The sequence below is a fragment of the Hypomesus nipponensis genome, chromosome 25 (genome assembly GCF_054491055.1).
Source record: "Hypomesus nipponensis isolate SF chromosome 25, ASM5449105v1, whole genome shotgun sequence".
Classification (NCBI taxonomy): domain Eukaryota; kingdom Metazoa; phylum Chordata; class Actinopteri; order Osmeriformes; family Osmeridae; genus Hypomesus; species Hypomesus nipponensis.
In genome coordinates, this window is record NC_140385.1 from 5385001 (window position 1) to 5400767 (window position 15767).

The window sequence follows — 15767 nt, forward strand, 5'->3', positions numbered from 1 at the left end:
TGCGCTGGACACACACACACACACCAACAGGAGCTGTGCTCAACTGTCAGCCATACACTCTTTACTGGGTGGTGTGTGGGAGTGTGTGATTATGAATTATTCACATGTAAATATGTGTGTGTGTGTGTGATGTTGACTGAGGTGTGCAGTCCCATCTGTTCACACTCAGGAGCCACGGCAACACAAAGACTCCTTTATCCGAACACACTCACAAACACACACGCACGCTATCCCCACGTGCCGTTTTAGACCGATCAGAGGACCACACACAAACAACTAAGGCGGGCGCAGACACACACCTTAACACCCCCCCCCCCCCAACCACCACACACACACACACACACACACACACACACGCAGGTATGCACAGCCCAGGAGACATGTACTCCGTGCTTCGTGAGGCAGCACCACAAAGGAGGCAGCAGCACTAAGGAGGCAGCAGCACTAAGGAGGCAGCAGCACTAAGGAGGCAGCAGCACTAAGGAGGCAGCAGCACTAAGGAGGCAGCAGCACTAAGGAGGCAGCAGCACTAAGGAGGCAGCAGCACTAAGGAGGCAGCAGCACTAAGGAGGCAGCAGCACTAAGGAGGCAGCAGCACTAAGGAGGCAGCAGCACTAAGGAGGCAACAGCACTAAGGAGGCAGCAGCACTAAGGAGGCAGCAGCACTAAGGAGGCAGCAGCACTAAGGAGGCAGCAGCACTAAGGAGGCAGCAGCACTAAGGAGGCAGCAGCACTAAGGAGGCAGCAGCACTAAGGAGGCAGCAGCACAGTCCCACACTGGGCACGCTACGTCCGCCCTGCTCTTAAAGGGCCAGCGTCAGTCTGGTGAGGCTGTCTGGTGGCCCTGCAGACACTTCCTGAGTCCTGCAGGCGCCAGGGTGCTCACACACACACACACACACACACACAAACACACACACTCTTACTTCCCCGGAGCCCCGTCCTAATCACACACCAGACATCCAGATCACATTAAAGACCAGAGCAGGAACAGACGGGAGAGAGAGAGAGATTAACTAAACAGAGAGAGAGAGGGAGAGAGAACAGAGAAAAGAGAGAGAAGACAGAGAGAGGGAGTGACAGATGACAGGGTAGAAGCAGGTAGCTCCAGTAACAGTGTGTTACTCAGTCCCCCCGTCTTCATGTGGCCTGAGGCTCCAGTCACATCTGCTGAGGCCACCCGCGTGTGTGTGTGTGTGTGTGGTGCCAGTATGAAAAATGTAACCGGAATATGAGCCCTGTCGTGTCTACAATAAATAATCGAACACAGACATAAATATTGTAATGCTGTGTGTGTGTGTGTGTGTGTGTGTGTGTGTGTGTGTGTGTGCGCGTGCGTGTAATATAAAGTGATGCAGTAGTGGGAGGGACTTTGGAGATGAACTCACCACCCCATTCGCTAATCTGTCTCAGTCACCATGGTAATGAGCTGTCAATCTTCAACTGTAATCCTCTTCTGTGGGGATTAAGAGTATGGCCGGTCTAAAGTCACTGTATACACACACACACACACACATCAGTTGTTGTAGACCAGCACAGACCCACCATGATGATGTTCCTCATCACTGTTTCAGTGTATGTGTGCATGTGTTATACAAGTCAGTTGTGTCTGCAACAGTATGTACCTGCAACTAGAACACGGGTGAGTTCATGTTTGCATGTGTGTGACTGCATGTGTGTGTGTGTGACTGCATGTGTGTGTGTGTGACTGCATGTGTGTGTGTGTGTGTGTAAGCAACGTCCTTGCCCAGCTGCATGGGGGCAGCGGAAATGAGGCGGAACTCAATCTGCTCCACACCTGTCTGTCCTTCCCCGGGGGAGGAGTCTGCCAGCACACACTCCTTCATCTGTCCAGGAAACCAAACACACACCACACACACACACACACACACAGCTGTGTGCATGCAGAAGCACACACTACTGTGGAGGAGTGCGGACGCTAATATATGCATGGAGTCAATTTCATGTGTGCGTGTGTGGGTATGCTTCATGAGAGAGAGCAATGATCTGTAAGTGTGTTTGCACAGAGAGATGGAGGGATGGAGATGAGGAGACGGAGAGTGGAGGGGGTGGAGAGAGGGAGTATTTACAGACAAAAGGGAGAGAGGTACACACTTGAAGGCAAGAGATGAATAGATGATGGATGACAGTGGGTGCACAAGAGAGAGTAGAGAGGAGAGAGAGGAGAGAGAGAGTAGAGAAGAGAGAGAGAGGAGAGAGAGAGGAGAGAGAGAGGAGAGAGAGGAGAGAGAGTAGAGAGAGAGTAGAGAGAAGAGAAAGAGAGGAGAGAGAAAGGAGAGAGAGGAGAAAGAGAGAGAGAGAAAAGAAAGAGAGGAGAGAGAGAGGAGAGAGAGGAGAAAGAGAGGAGAAGGGAGGGATGGGGAGGGTTACTCCAGGACGGTAGAACTCAGTGACATGACACAGATGCACTGAGCTACTGTGCAGCGAGAGATGGAAGGAGAGAGAGAGACAGAGAGAAAGGGAGTGGGGGAGGGGAGGACAGAAAAGAGAGGGGGAGGGGAGGGGAGGAGTGGAGCAGGGGGGGATGGGTGTGTGAAATCTCACTGCTGTTCTTCTCAACCCTCTAGAGCAGACGATGAGCGTGAACACACACACACACACACACACACACCCACTCACTCACAGACGTGGAAGCGTGAAATCTTGGCTTGCATGCACGCCCGCCTACGCATATATACGCATAGATTTGAACACATTTGTTCTCTGCCTAGAATGCAGATATGGTCATATACAGCCAAGCTGTCTACACATTAGTCTATACACATACAGTGCATGGCTGCAGGGCCTAAACCCTCCCTCCCTCCTCCCCCTCCCTCTCTCCTCCCCTTCACTCCCTCCCTCCCTTCCTCCCTCCCTCCTCCCCTTCACTCCCTCGCACACCTGCCAGGCCCATGGCAAGGTCAGACACCTCAATTACCCTACACACACACACACACACACACACAAACACACACACACACACACACACACACACACACACACACACACACACACACACACACACACACACACACACACACACACAGAGAGACAGAGACAGAGAGACAGAGACAGAGAGACACAGAGAGAGACACAGAGAGAGACACAGAGAGAGAGAGAGAGAGAGAGAGACAGAGAGAGAGGGGAAGAGAGCAGGAGCTCATTACTGTGATTACAAGATACCGTTTTATTCTGTTTTCTATTGCAAAGTTCATTAATTCCATTGGGATTCTGTGATCATTCTTTCAGAGTTGAACACCATCGGAGCATGAGGGAGACAGGGAGAGGGATGGAGGGAGACGGAGAGAGGGGGATGGAGGGAGAGATGATGGCAGAGGAGAGAGGGTGAAGGCAGATTTCACGCTTGCCTGGGCCCTGGCCTGCACGCACCGATGACTCTGACGTTTTATTTATGATGCCAAATGTTTAGTACCTGTCCTCTCTATCTTCTCCAGCTTTTCATCATGGCTCTTGTCTGTACCCGTTTCTAAAGCAGTGCTATTCAACTATGGATATGACCTGGTAGGACTACCACCACTGATACACCTGGCCTGTATACCTGGTTACCCAGGTTGTGTGGAGGTGTCGGAGAGAGCATGGTATTACAAAGTGTCTATGTGTGTGTGTAGTACTGTGTACCCATGCGGTCATCTGTGTTGTGTACGGTTGAAACGACCAATAGAGCTGGTCTGCTGTGGTCTGGTGTGGTCTGCTGGGGTCTGGTGTGGTCTGCTGGGGTCTGCTGGGGTCTGGTGTGGTCTGCTGGGGTCTGGTGTGGTCTGCTGGGGTCTGGTGTGGTCTGCTGGGGTTTGGTGTGGTCTGCTGGGGTCTGGTGTGGTCTGCTGGGGTCTGGTGTGGTCTGCTGTGGTCTGCTGTGGTCTGCTGTGGTCTGGTGTGGTCTGGTGGGGTCTGCTGTGGTCTGCTGGGGTCTGCTGTGGTCTGCTGGGGTCTGGTGTGGTCTGCTGGGGTCTGCTGTGGTCTGCTGGGGTCTGGTGGGGTCTGCTGGGGTCTGGTGTGGTCTGCTGAGGTCTGGTGTGGTCTGCTGGGGTCTGCTGGGGTCTGCTGGGGTCTGCTGGGGTCTGCTGGGGTCTGGTGTACATGCAGCTGAAGTTGACACAAGGACAGAAATGTACTCAGCTGTAGTCTTACATACAGCAGGACATTTGTCTGTCCCTGCACTGTCATAACAGGTCTGTCCCCTGAGAGGGACAGAGAGAAAGGGAGAGAGAGACAGAGACAGACAGAGAGAGGGACACAGAGAGAGAGGGGGAGAGAGAGACATAGCCAGAGAGAGGGGGACACAGAGACACCAGTATGGTCTCTCCACACACACACACGCGCAGAGTAGATGGATTAGGGATCCAGACATCCCACACCAGGCAGACAAAGGAAACTGAGAAATCAATGACCACATCAACACTGGGTCTTATTCCCCTTACTGCCACTGATCTGATTACAGAGGGGGAGAGAGGGATGAAGGAGGGCGAGAGTATGGCGGACAGGGTTACGAGGGAGGATAGAGGGTAGGGAGAGAGGGGAGAGCTAGAGGGGATAGAGAGAGAGGGGAGAGAGAGGGGAGAGGGGAGAGAGAGAAGAGAGGGGAGAGAGAGAAGAGAGGGGAGAGAGAGAAGAGAGGGGAGAGAGAGAAGAGAGGGAGAGAGAGAGGGAAAGAGAGAGAGAGAAAGAGAGAGAGAGAGAGAGAGAGAGAGGGAGGAGAGAGGGGAGAGAGAGAGAGAGGGGAGAGAGAGAAGAGAGGGAGAGAGAGAAGAGAGGGAGAGAGAGAAGAGAGGGGAGAGAGAGAGAGAGAGAGAGAGAGAGAGAGAGAGAGAGAGAGAGAGAGAGAGAGAGAGAGAGAGAGAGAGAGAGAGAGAGAGAGAGAGAGAGAGAGAGAGAGAGAGAGAGAGAGAGAGAGAGAGAGAGAGAGAGAGAGAGAGAGAGAGAGAGAGAGAGAGAGGGGGAGGAGAGAGAGAGAGAGGGGGAGGAGAGAGGGGAGAGATGGAGGGTAGGGAAAAATAGGGAAGAGGTAGAGCGGAGAGAGAGAGAGAGGAGAGGGAGAGAGAGAGAGAGAGAGAGAGAGAGAGGGAGGAGAGAGAGGGGGAGGAGAGAGGGGAGAGATGGAGGGTGGGGAAAAAGAGAAACAGAAAGGGAAGGGGCAGAGCTGGAGAGAGAAAGAGAAAGAAAAAGGGGGGGGGGTGCAGACAGACATTGAGGGGGTCTTAAGTCAAGGGCTGCTTCCTGATCCATAGGAGCGAGATCATGTTACAGGAGCCTGAGAGGAGACAGACACCAGCCTGCAGACACACACACACAGAAACCCTAGTAAACGTGCAACCAACTGGAATGTCTCTCCCTCCTTCACACTCACACACCCTTTACCTACATGTCTGAACTAAATCATTAACAATAGAACAACAGCATCAGAAAATCCAAACAGGTAATCCCCATTGTCACTAATCTGAACCAAGTACCATAAACAATAGAACTACACAACTACAGCTCCCAAAACACGCTCTACCTGGCGCCCTGACAGCCTGGCGTCAACCACGCGCGTCGCCCCTACGGATACAGTAACCACACACACACACACACACACACACACACACACACACACACACACACACACACACACACACACACACACACACACACACACACACACACACACACACACACACACACACACACACACACACTTATCAGGCTCCCTACACTAGCATCAGGGTCAGAGTGCAGTGTGGAACTGGGTTAGACAAACTGCTGTAGTCAGAGAGACCCAGTGAAGCACACCTAGGGGAGGGAGGGGGAAGGAAGAGAAAGAGAGAGAGAGGTGGGGGGAGAGGACAGAGGAGGAGACGAGAGGAGGAGTACACGAGGAGAGGAGGAACATCACAAGGTCTTTGTGTTCTGAGATCAGTGTAACGAGCATGCACCCAACACAGCGCAAAAAAGCTGACAGACATGTGACACAGCAACACAGGTCACATGACATGGCACCCCTCCCCCCTCTCCTTCCATCTGAATCACTGCCATCGACCTCACTGCCAACATCCCCCCCCTCTCTTCTCCTCCTTTTCATCCCCCCCCCTTCGGCTTGGCGCAACCTAATAGGGTTAATCCAATACTGTAAGCCAATGGGCTGGATCAATAGAGGTGACCCAGGTTGCAGGGGTCAGCTAGAGGTCATGTGCATAGAGGGGGAGGGCCAGATGGCGAACCTGATGTGTGTGCAGGAACAGCAGAGCAGGCGTGTGAGCGTGTGCATCTTCTTGACAGGGCGGAGTCGCTCCAGATTGACAGAATCACCGCTATGAAGAAGTGCTCGTCTACGACACCAACTGTGTGGCACACGATGTGCAGGAGTGTGTGTCTCCTGAATGAGTAGTATCACACAAACAGACACACGTTCTTGCATACAAGCCTGGACACACAAACACCACAGCAATGTGGTTTGGGCTGGTCTGCCCTGCCGTGACAGGGGAACGAAAGCACACACATCAAAGCTGCACCCTCTCTGTCAAAGAGGAGAGAGAGAGAGAGAGAGAGAGACAGAGACAGAGACAGAGACAGAGAGAGAGAGAGAGAGAGAGAGAGAGAGAGAGAGAGAAATGATTGGATGGACTTAGGAGGTAGAGATTGTGTGCTTGTGTGTTTTATAGCTCCTTGATTTTGTTCCAATTTGAGGCCAAGGTTAGGTTCACTCCCTCCTCCCCCTCGCTCTCTCTCACATGACCTATGGGGACACTCCCTATTGATACACACACCATTTTTATTAACCCTCCACACACACACATTATGCAACCAAAACAACAACAAAAAACCTGTTGAGCTGTTAACCTTTACCATAATCATTGACAGTACACTCGCTCGCGTAAACACATAACCCTGTCATACATTTAAGTCAACCGATACAAAAATAAATACACCCACATACACCCAACCCAACTTCGTTTAATGAGTGTGTGTGTGTGTGTGTGTGTGTGTGTGTGGAGACATTGCTTGTGAGCACAGCAAATGGAACTAATTTACTAAATTTCCTTAAACGTCTGTGTCTCTTTTCCGTCCAAATGTCTCTTCTTCCTCTCTTTGTTTCTCTACTATTACCTCTCTGTCTCTCTGTCTCTCTGTCTCTCTGTCTCTCTGTCTCTCTGTCTCTCTGTCCTAAATCTGGACTAAACTGAACAAACATAGAACTCAGTGGATGGCGGCACGTGGATTTGGCTTTCCTCCAACCTCCCCCACCCCCTCCCCTCTCCATTCCTAAAACCAGACCCATTAACCAGGCCCTGAGCTTTCTGCTGATCTGCCCCTCAATTCCCCCGGCCCTATCACCCCCTGCCCCCACCCCACCCCATGACCGACCTCTCTCCCCAGGCCAGGCGCCAGCCAGTAAGCCAGCCACCTCCTACCTCCACCTGGAGTCTCCTTACCTCCCTTCGTCTGCTTATCTTCTCCTTCCTCCTCTTCCTGTTCCTAAAGCACAACACCAGGCAGCACTCCCCTCCCCACTGCCCTCTGTCCCTCTTCCATCTCTCTCTCTCTCTTCCCTCTCTCTCTTCCCTCTCTCTCTTCCCTCTCTCTCTTCCCTCTCTCTCTTCCCTCTCTCTCTTCCCTCTCTCTCTTCCCTCTCTCTCTTCCCTCTCTCTCTTCCCTCTCTCTCTTCCCTCTCTCTCTTCCCTCTCTCTCTTCCCTCTGTCTCCCTTTCTTCTCCAGGCAACATACTCAATCACCCCCCGCCCCTTCTCTCCGTCTCCCCACCCCCCGCCATCACAGTCTCCATTCCAATGAATGCACAATCCCCCCCTTCAGCCATGGGGGACTGCCCTGGAGGCTGGGGCATGCACACACACACACACACACACTTCCGTTTGTGCACATCTGCAGAGGAACAGACGACCATCAGGGGGAAAAAATGGAGACACACAGTGCAGTGTGGTGTGAAAATGGCGAGCAAGGCAGGATATGGTTTGTTTCTACAAGGACATCCTCAGCAGTCAACTGTCATCATCATCATCATCTCTAATCTACCAGTCCAGCAGCGGAGAATAACACATCAATAGGAGAAACCAAAAACGGACAAAGAAAGTGGAAGATTGAAAGATAGAAAATACATAAATATGTAGGGGAAAAAATCCAACACCCTAATCATCAGACAGTGATAACTGTCCACCGGTCACGTTAGCCTAGCCTGTTAGCATAGCCTCGTATAGATATTTCCTATTGAGAGACGCTACGTCAGCTAGCCTAGTTTAGCAACAACCCGGCTAGCCGCTGCAGGTTTATTACGGCACACTGCATCCGACCCCGAGTGAACCGTGCCTGCCACGCTCTCTTCGGCCACAGGCAGGAAACTGGACAAAAAGAAGAGAAGAAATGAAGGATGCTCTTCCGGTGCTAATGAATTAATGAATCAAGAGATTGGAGCAAGGGGGAGGACATCCTCTCAGGACAGAGGAGGAGGGTAGATTGCAAATAGTGACACTGGGGGGGGGGAGAGATTTGGAGCTTCATAAATGCGTGTGTGTGTGTGTGCTCATCCGTGTGTTTGTGTGTGTGTGACTCGGTGTTCAGAAGTAGCAGGCTCTACAGAGACTGTTTCCCTCGTGGTGTTTGGATAGGTGTAGGACAGGGGCAAAGACTTAATGAGGACTGGGAACATCACACACACACACACACACACACACAGACACACACACACACACACGTGCAGACTCACAGCTCCAGGCAAAAGCCGGCACAAGTGTTCCGTTTCTCACACATCCTTTTCATGGTCAGGCACCCACAAGCACATCTAAAAGAGTCTTTTCTACATGGTAAAGATGTCCCTGACATGTAAAGAGTGCATACACACCAAAACACACAATCATCTGTTATGCGACCACATACTGGTCACATAACCACAAATCCCTGGCACAACTCAAAACACCACCAGCAGCAGCAGCAGCAGCAGCAACACCACCACAACTGCTCGCACAATTTGATTACTCAATGTCCAAATCCAATGTTTAATACTCTAGCGTTGTTTAGAGACGGTGGATAGGTAGGTTTGGTTATTGTTTGTGCAGCGTTTTAGCAGATATGTAGGCCTGCTAAGCAACATCAGCCGTGCGTTGGGTACAAGAGTATTGGAGAAAGACCTGTAGAAAATAAAAAATAAAGTGGGAATAGAGAGGGGAAGACAACGTGTATGTGAGAGAGAGAAGTAGTCTTTTGTGCAAGCTGGCATTTAAATCACCAATGAGTTCCACTGACTGCTCGAGAGAGAGAAACAAGAGAGAAAAGGATAGTGAGAGAGAGAGCTCGCAAGAAGGAAGAAAAAAAAAACTACTTTTGTGTCTTCTCGAACAAGCGGAGAGAAGGGAGAGCATAAACCACCAGCGCCGGTGACAGCAGCAGCAGCAACATAAACAGTCCAGTCCGGCCCAGCTGTAGCACAATCTTCCTTTGTGCTGCATTCCACACGCCTAGAGTTAGCTTAGCATTATTTAACCGTGCATCTACCATAGCGAACTTTCTCCGGTTAATGCTGCCTGCACACCTAGCTAGCATGCTAACAAACCGTCACCTTTATTAGCGGTGTCGTGTAGAAAGAGAAAGGTTTCTTACCGTGGGTTGGGGGTTAGGTAGTGTTGTGTGGGGGTGAGAGGTTGACGGTGTTAATATCCAGATTGTGTTTTTAGGTTCGGCGAAGGCTAGCTCAGCAGATTTTGCCTGTCTGCTTAGCTAGCTAGCGCTCCAAGCTTTGTGTGTCCTCTTTTTCCCTTTAAATCAGACGGGGGCCGGGAGAAGGCTGCCCCCCCTTCACCCCTCCAAACACACACAAACACACACACACAGCCAGCCGGAGAGATACACATAAACACACTCATACATCAGATCTAAATCTGACACTGGTGTCAAAAGCATGCAGTTATTTTTTCCAAAAAAATTATATCTTTTTTTTTTTACAAAGAGAATACTCCTTTGTCTTCTCCCCAAAAAAGTGTGTGCTTCTGGTTTTGAATCTCCTTGTCCTCTCTTTCTCTCCTCTCTCTCTCTCTCACTCACCCTCCTCTCTCTCACTCACACACACTCTCTGTCTCCCTTTTTCCACTCAGTAGTCAAACAAAGAAAGGAAAGGAGCAGAGCATACACACTCTCTCTTTTTTCTCTCCCTCTCACACACACACACACACACACACACACACAGCCTCAGAGCCCAACCCCCCAGCCTGCCTCTCTCTAAACAGCCCCTCCCCCATCCCTCCTCACCCCTCTCCTCTCCTCCCACAGCCTGCCCTGGCCTCGTTCTCATTCGCCTATTCCCCTCCCTCCCTCCCTCCCTCCCTCCCTCCCTCCCTCCCTCCCTCCCTCCCTCCCTCCCTCCCTCCCTCCCTCCCTCCCTCCCTCCCTCCCTCCCTCCCTCCCTCCCTCCCTCCCTCCCTCCCTCCCTCCCTCCCTCCCTCCCTCCCTCCCTCCCTCCCTCCCTTCACCTTCCTCTGTGTCAAACAGATGGGATTGGAGAGCGGAAAGAGACTCTCGTTCCCTTTCTCTTTCTTTCCGTCTATCTCTCTCTCTCTCTGGTTTGCTCAGATGTTGATGAAAGAGCCATCTGTGTCAGGCAGAGCTGCTGAACACGGTCTCAACTCCACTGATGGTCAGGGGGACTGAGGACTCTCAACCAGAACAATGAAACTATTACTGTTGTTGTGTATGTGTGGGTGTGTTGGTGTTGGTGTCGCACACACGCACACGCGCACACACACACACACAAACACACTCATTGCTGGCCATGTGCTACGACACTGAATTCCAGAAGGGGAGAGAACCATTGGAAAGACAGAAACAGGGAGGAAAGAGGGGGTGACAGGATGGAAATCCCAGCTAAAATCACTGAACTCTCTGACCACACTGTAGACCGTGAGCTATAGGATTCCTCTAGGACTGAAACTCCTAAACACTCTATCCCACTTCAGCAAAACATGAAACCGGGGGGGCCGTGATTCTCTGTCAGTGGTGAATGAACACGAGTGTGGTTTTCATGGGAAGCAAAAATAGAACGAGCGAGAGAGAGATAAAGGGGGAGAGAGGGAAAATAGAGAGAGAGCAATTAGAGAGACAGAGTCAGAGAGCAATAGAGAGATACACACACAGAGAGAGAGAGATACAAAGAGGGAGAGAGAGATACACAGAGAGAGAGGTAAGGCAGCACCAGCAGAAGAGAGACCCCACATGTGATTGGGCCAGTCAGCTCTGTGACTTGGCTTGCTCCATTACGTAATTTTCACTGTATTGATTTATCGCTGCGTAGATTTGGCCCCGAGCCAATTTGCAAGAGCCTTTGTAATATTCCAGTTAGAGCCGAGAGAGAGAGAGAAAGAGAGAGAGAGGCTGAGAAAAAGAGGGAATTGAGAGAGTGAGGCGGTGGAAGAATTGGGGGAGAGCAATGAGAAGGGCCGAGAGGGTGAGGGAGATTACATTTGGGTTGGAGCCAAGAATTTGACGGGGAAATAAAGAGAGAGAGACATAGACAGAGACATAGAGAGAGAAATAGGGAGGGAGAGAGAGTGCGAGAGAGAGGGAATGGGATAGAGAGAGGAAGTGAGAGATAATGTGTGTCAGTGAGCCTGGAGTGTTATCAGTAGTGCTGTAATCAGTACAGTTATATAAGACAAAGCCAGACACACTGGTTCCAAAGACACAAACACACACCCATGAGTAAACACACACACACACACTCCATCATGCACACAAATAACACACACTCTGTGCCACACCTAAACACACCTGTATCGGACCCTAATCTTGTCACAAGGCCATTGGTGTCAGTGGTCTGTGTATACTGCAGTACTAGCTCACCTCTTTCTCTTTCCTCTTCCCCTTCCCCCCGCAACATTTCCTCTTAAACCCCCCCCCCCCCACCCCCCCCCACCCCCCCCCCCCCGCTCCTCAGAGAGGAAAAATGAAAGGAGGAAGTGGAAAGTAGAGTGGTAGATTTACGGATAGAACAAAGTAGAGTGGAAGAAGGCTCTAAAGGGCTTTCCTTGTGACACGTTAAATCATTCACAACTCCTCCCAAATCATCATTTTTGTAGGCCCCATATTGTTCATGTTCTCTTTTAAAAGATATACTCTAGCGGGAATATGGCGTCTTATTAATTGGCAATTACTGTTTAACGAGTTACAGCTGTGTTCAATTAACACTGGAAACAGCCATATCTCTTGACACCTCTCTCTCTCCCTTCCCCCCTTCTCCTTTCCTCCAATCCATCAAGATTGTCTCCCTCTTTCTCTGATATGAAAGACCAAATCAAAGCGAGGGGAATAGAGGAAAGAGATAACGTCTATCATTATATATGATGAATTCACAATCAGGACAAATTGCCAGACTGACGCCGGCATATCTGAACTCTGAAGATCGGAACACCCACCCTCTTTTCTGCGCAGAGATCCTTAGGTTCAATGTCTTCTATTCTCGAGCATCGCTCCGCTCCTCTGCCAATCCTTTCATCCCTGTCGTCTTCCTATTCACTGGTCTCTTCACTGTCTTCCTGCATTGAAGCTTAACCATGGCTGCCTCTCAGGATGCACACTTTATTCTCCACTTTGCAATTGAATGCTCAGGTGTGTGTGTGTGTGTGTGTGTGGGCCTGTCAGTGACAGCAGACATGCAGTGCTGTTGTGTCGATGTAAAGCTACTGTAGCTGGATGTGTTAGTGTTTCCTGATATACAGTGTGGGTGTGTGTGTGTGTGTTTGTGTGTGTGTGTCTGTATGTGTGTGTGTGTGTGTTTTGGTCATGGGATTTTCATGGCCCCTTTTCTTTTGGCTTTCATTAAAATCTGATACCTCCGCCCATCTGTTCACAAAGAGGGAGAGAGGGAGAGAAAGGAAGAGGGGAGAGGTGACAGTAGCATGCAGAGTTGGCTATCACTCTTCATCTCTCCCCCCTGCCTCCATCTTCTTCTTTATCTGCTCCCTTTCTTTGTCCCTCTCTCTCGCTCGCTCACTCCCTCCTTCTGTTAGGCCGAGTACGTTTCTGCGTGAAAGATTTACCCCCCCCCCCCCTCTTATCCCTCCTCTCCCCTCATCTCTTCCTCCTCCTCTTATCCCTCCTCTCCCCCCATCTCTTCCTCTTCCCTTCCTCATCCTCCTCCTTTCATCCCCCCAGTTGAGGCAGAGAGGAGCTCAGCTTTCTCCCAGGCCCCAGCAGGTGTGTGAGTGGTGCTGGTGAAGCGTGTGTGTGTGTGTGTGTGTGTGCGCTGAGTGTGAGTGTGTGTTTAAGAGCCTCACAGCGTGGTTTGCAAGCGAGTCATCATGAGTGTGAGTGCTTGTGAATGTCGAGAGAGAGAGAGAGAGAGAGAGAGAGAGAGAGAGAGAGAGAGAGAGAGAGAGAGAGAGAGAGAGAGAGAGAGAGAGAGAGAGAGAGAGAGAGAGAGAGAGAGAGAGAGAGAGAGAGAGAGAGAGAGAGAGAGAGAGAGAGAGAGAGAGAGAGAGAGAGAGAGAGAGAGAGAGAGAGAGAGAGAGAGAGAGACACAGAGAGAGAGAGAAACACAGAGAGAGAGAGAGACAGACACAGAGAGAGACAGACAGACACAGAGAGAGAGACAGAGACAGAAAGAGAGAGTGTGTTTGGTGGGTATCATGTTTCCACAGGGGACTCTCAGACCATTTCCAACGTCTGGTTCATCCAGGCGACCGAGCAGTGCATCGATTAGCAACACACACACACAAACACACACACACACAAACGTGTTCTCCCTGTCTCACCTGCAGAGGCCCAGCAGTTGTGTCTGTGGGCGTGTTCCAGTGTGGGAAGGTGGGGGCTGGACCTGGAACACAAGCACACATTATGTAGCGACCACACGCACATACAAACACCCAGCACACCAACACCACACATTTGAAATACAGAACACACTAGGATCTTGAACTTAAAGCATGACTGGGACCAGAGCAGACCAACCAGTTTCTGGACTGGCTGCAGAGACAGAGAGAGAGAGATAGAGAGCCATAGATAGAGAGTGAGACAGTGAGAGAAAGTGTGTGTGTGTGTGTGTGAGAGAGAGAGAGAGACATAGAGTGAGACAGTGAGAGAAAGTGTGTGTGTGTGTGTGTGTGACAGAGAGACATACACAGAGAGAGGAGTCCAACTACCTACAAGACAAGGAGGCAACCACCTTTCATTCTCTCCACTGGTAGTTGAACAACAGACACACAGATAATGAATACCCCAAGAGAGCTGGTGATTACAGCTCATGTCGTAGAGACAGCCAGTCAGGGTCATTATGCTCTTCACTAAGGCAGCCAAGAGTGACAGGCGAGGAGGAGGAGCACACACACACACACACACTATACATCCAGTGACTTATGACAAATACACCCACACACCCACCCACAGACGTACACTGCAACAAAACAACAAATCTGCTAACCAGACAAACAGGTCAGTATGATGCAAACTTGTGCAACATCGCACACCAGATAGGTGCACACACACGTAAACCCCCGAAGCAGCGAGACAAACCCTTCTAGACGCTCAGATCAATCTGGAGCATGCCAGGATTACCTCCAAAAACATGTTTGTCTCCAAACAAACGCTTGATTTAACCAGTTAAACCCACATCTGCTACTGTCTATTAAACAGTGTGTGAGTAGCTTTAGACCACCTCTCTCCCAAAGCCTCCACAACAATGACCTATCAGAAGACAGGGGCCAAGCATCCTGTTTAGACGGACTGTGTGTGTGTGTGTGTGTGTTGATCTAAATGTGTGTGTGTACGCAAAATACAATGTTTGAGAGAAGCAGGCGGTTCATGTCACAACAACAGCAAGCACAGAAAGGGAGCCAGAAACATTTCAGATAAATCCTTAATATTCCATCGTTTAGGATTTCCCTCTTAGAATAATCCCTTGCTTCCAGCCTTCTGGAATTCTCCCCCAGACTATCTCCAAGAGTCTGCCAGTAGGCTAGGAGACAAGCGGAGGGGGAGGGGGGAGCAGGTCTTGTTTTGTATTTGGAAGGTGGAAGTCTGCGTACAAAAGGAAACAGAACAACAGAGAGGGAGATGGGGAGAGAGAGAAAGAGTGTGACACAGAGTAAAAGTAGTTCAACTCTCGTTGGGAGGAGTTAGGAGAGCGTGAATCTTGCTGGGCTTGCAGTTGCCCCCAGTGGATATGTTTTGTGCGTTGAGGAATGTGCTCCCCTCATTTCTTCTCCTCCCCTTTTTTCCTTGAAGGAGGTATGTAGGTACAGACAGCTGGGCTAACTCAGCTCCCTGATCTGCCTGACAACAGCCTGCGGCCACACACACACACACACACACACACACACACACACACAAAGGAGTAAAAGATGGGCCTGGGGACACAGCCTTGGGCACACCCACCTGTGTGTGACAGAACAGTCCTCCATGTCTGAACGAGCCAAACTATTCCTACTCATGGAGGCTTCTCCAGGACAACCCCCCCCCTCCCGCTTCTCTGGGGGACTAGGTTTGTTCTAGCAGCATGTGAAATGTACAACAGGAACAGCTTGCATTTCAGGATGGGGTGGAGCATTCCAGGAGGGGGGTGCTATCCGGTCCAGGGGGTTAGGGAGGGGTGAGTGGGTTTACAACAAGTTATTTTTAGAATTGTCACTACGACTGTAGGAACACTGTGGCACGCTAAGACCCTGACACACACACACACACAGAGCCCATGTTGTCCTAACTTTTGTACGTACACAAAACACTCGCAGGCTTGCGAAAGGCGGTTGAACAGGGATGCAAATAGGGATGTAGAGAAAGAC

General features: G+C 50.6%; 1 protein-coding gene across 1 annotated transcript in view; it reads right to left on the reverse strand.

Moving 5' to 3' along the window:
- kdm6ba (lysine (K)-specific demethylase 6B, a) overlaps nucleotides 1-15767 on the reverse strand; it is a 66295-nt gene that overhangs the window by 29897 nt on the left and 20631 nt on the right. The window contains exon 4 of the mRNA XM_084691431.1: nucleotides 13746-13807. The gene's annotated coding sequence lies outside the window, so the exon portion shown is untranslated. The remainder of the gene's footprint in view (nucleotides 1-13745; nucleotides 13808-15767) is intronic.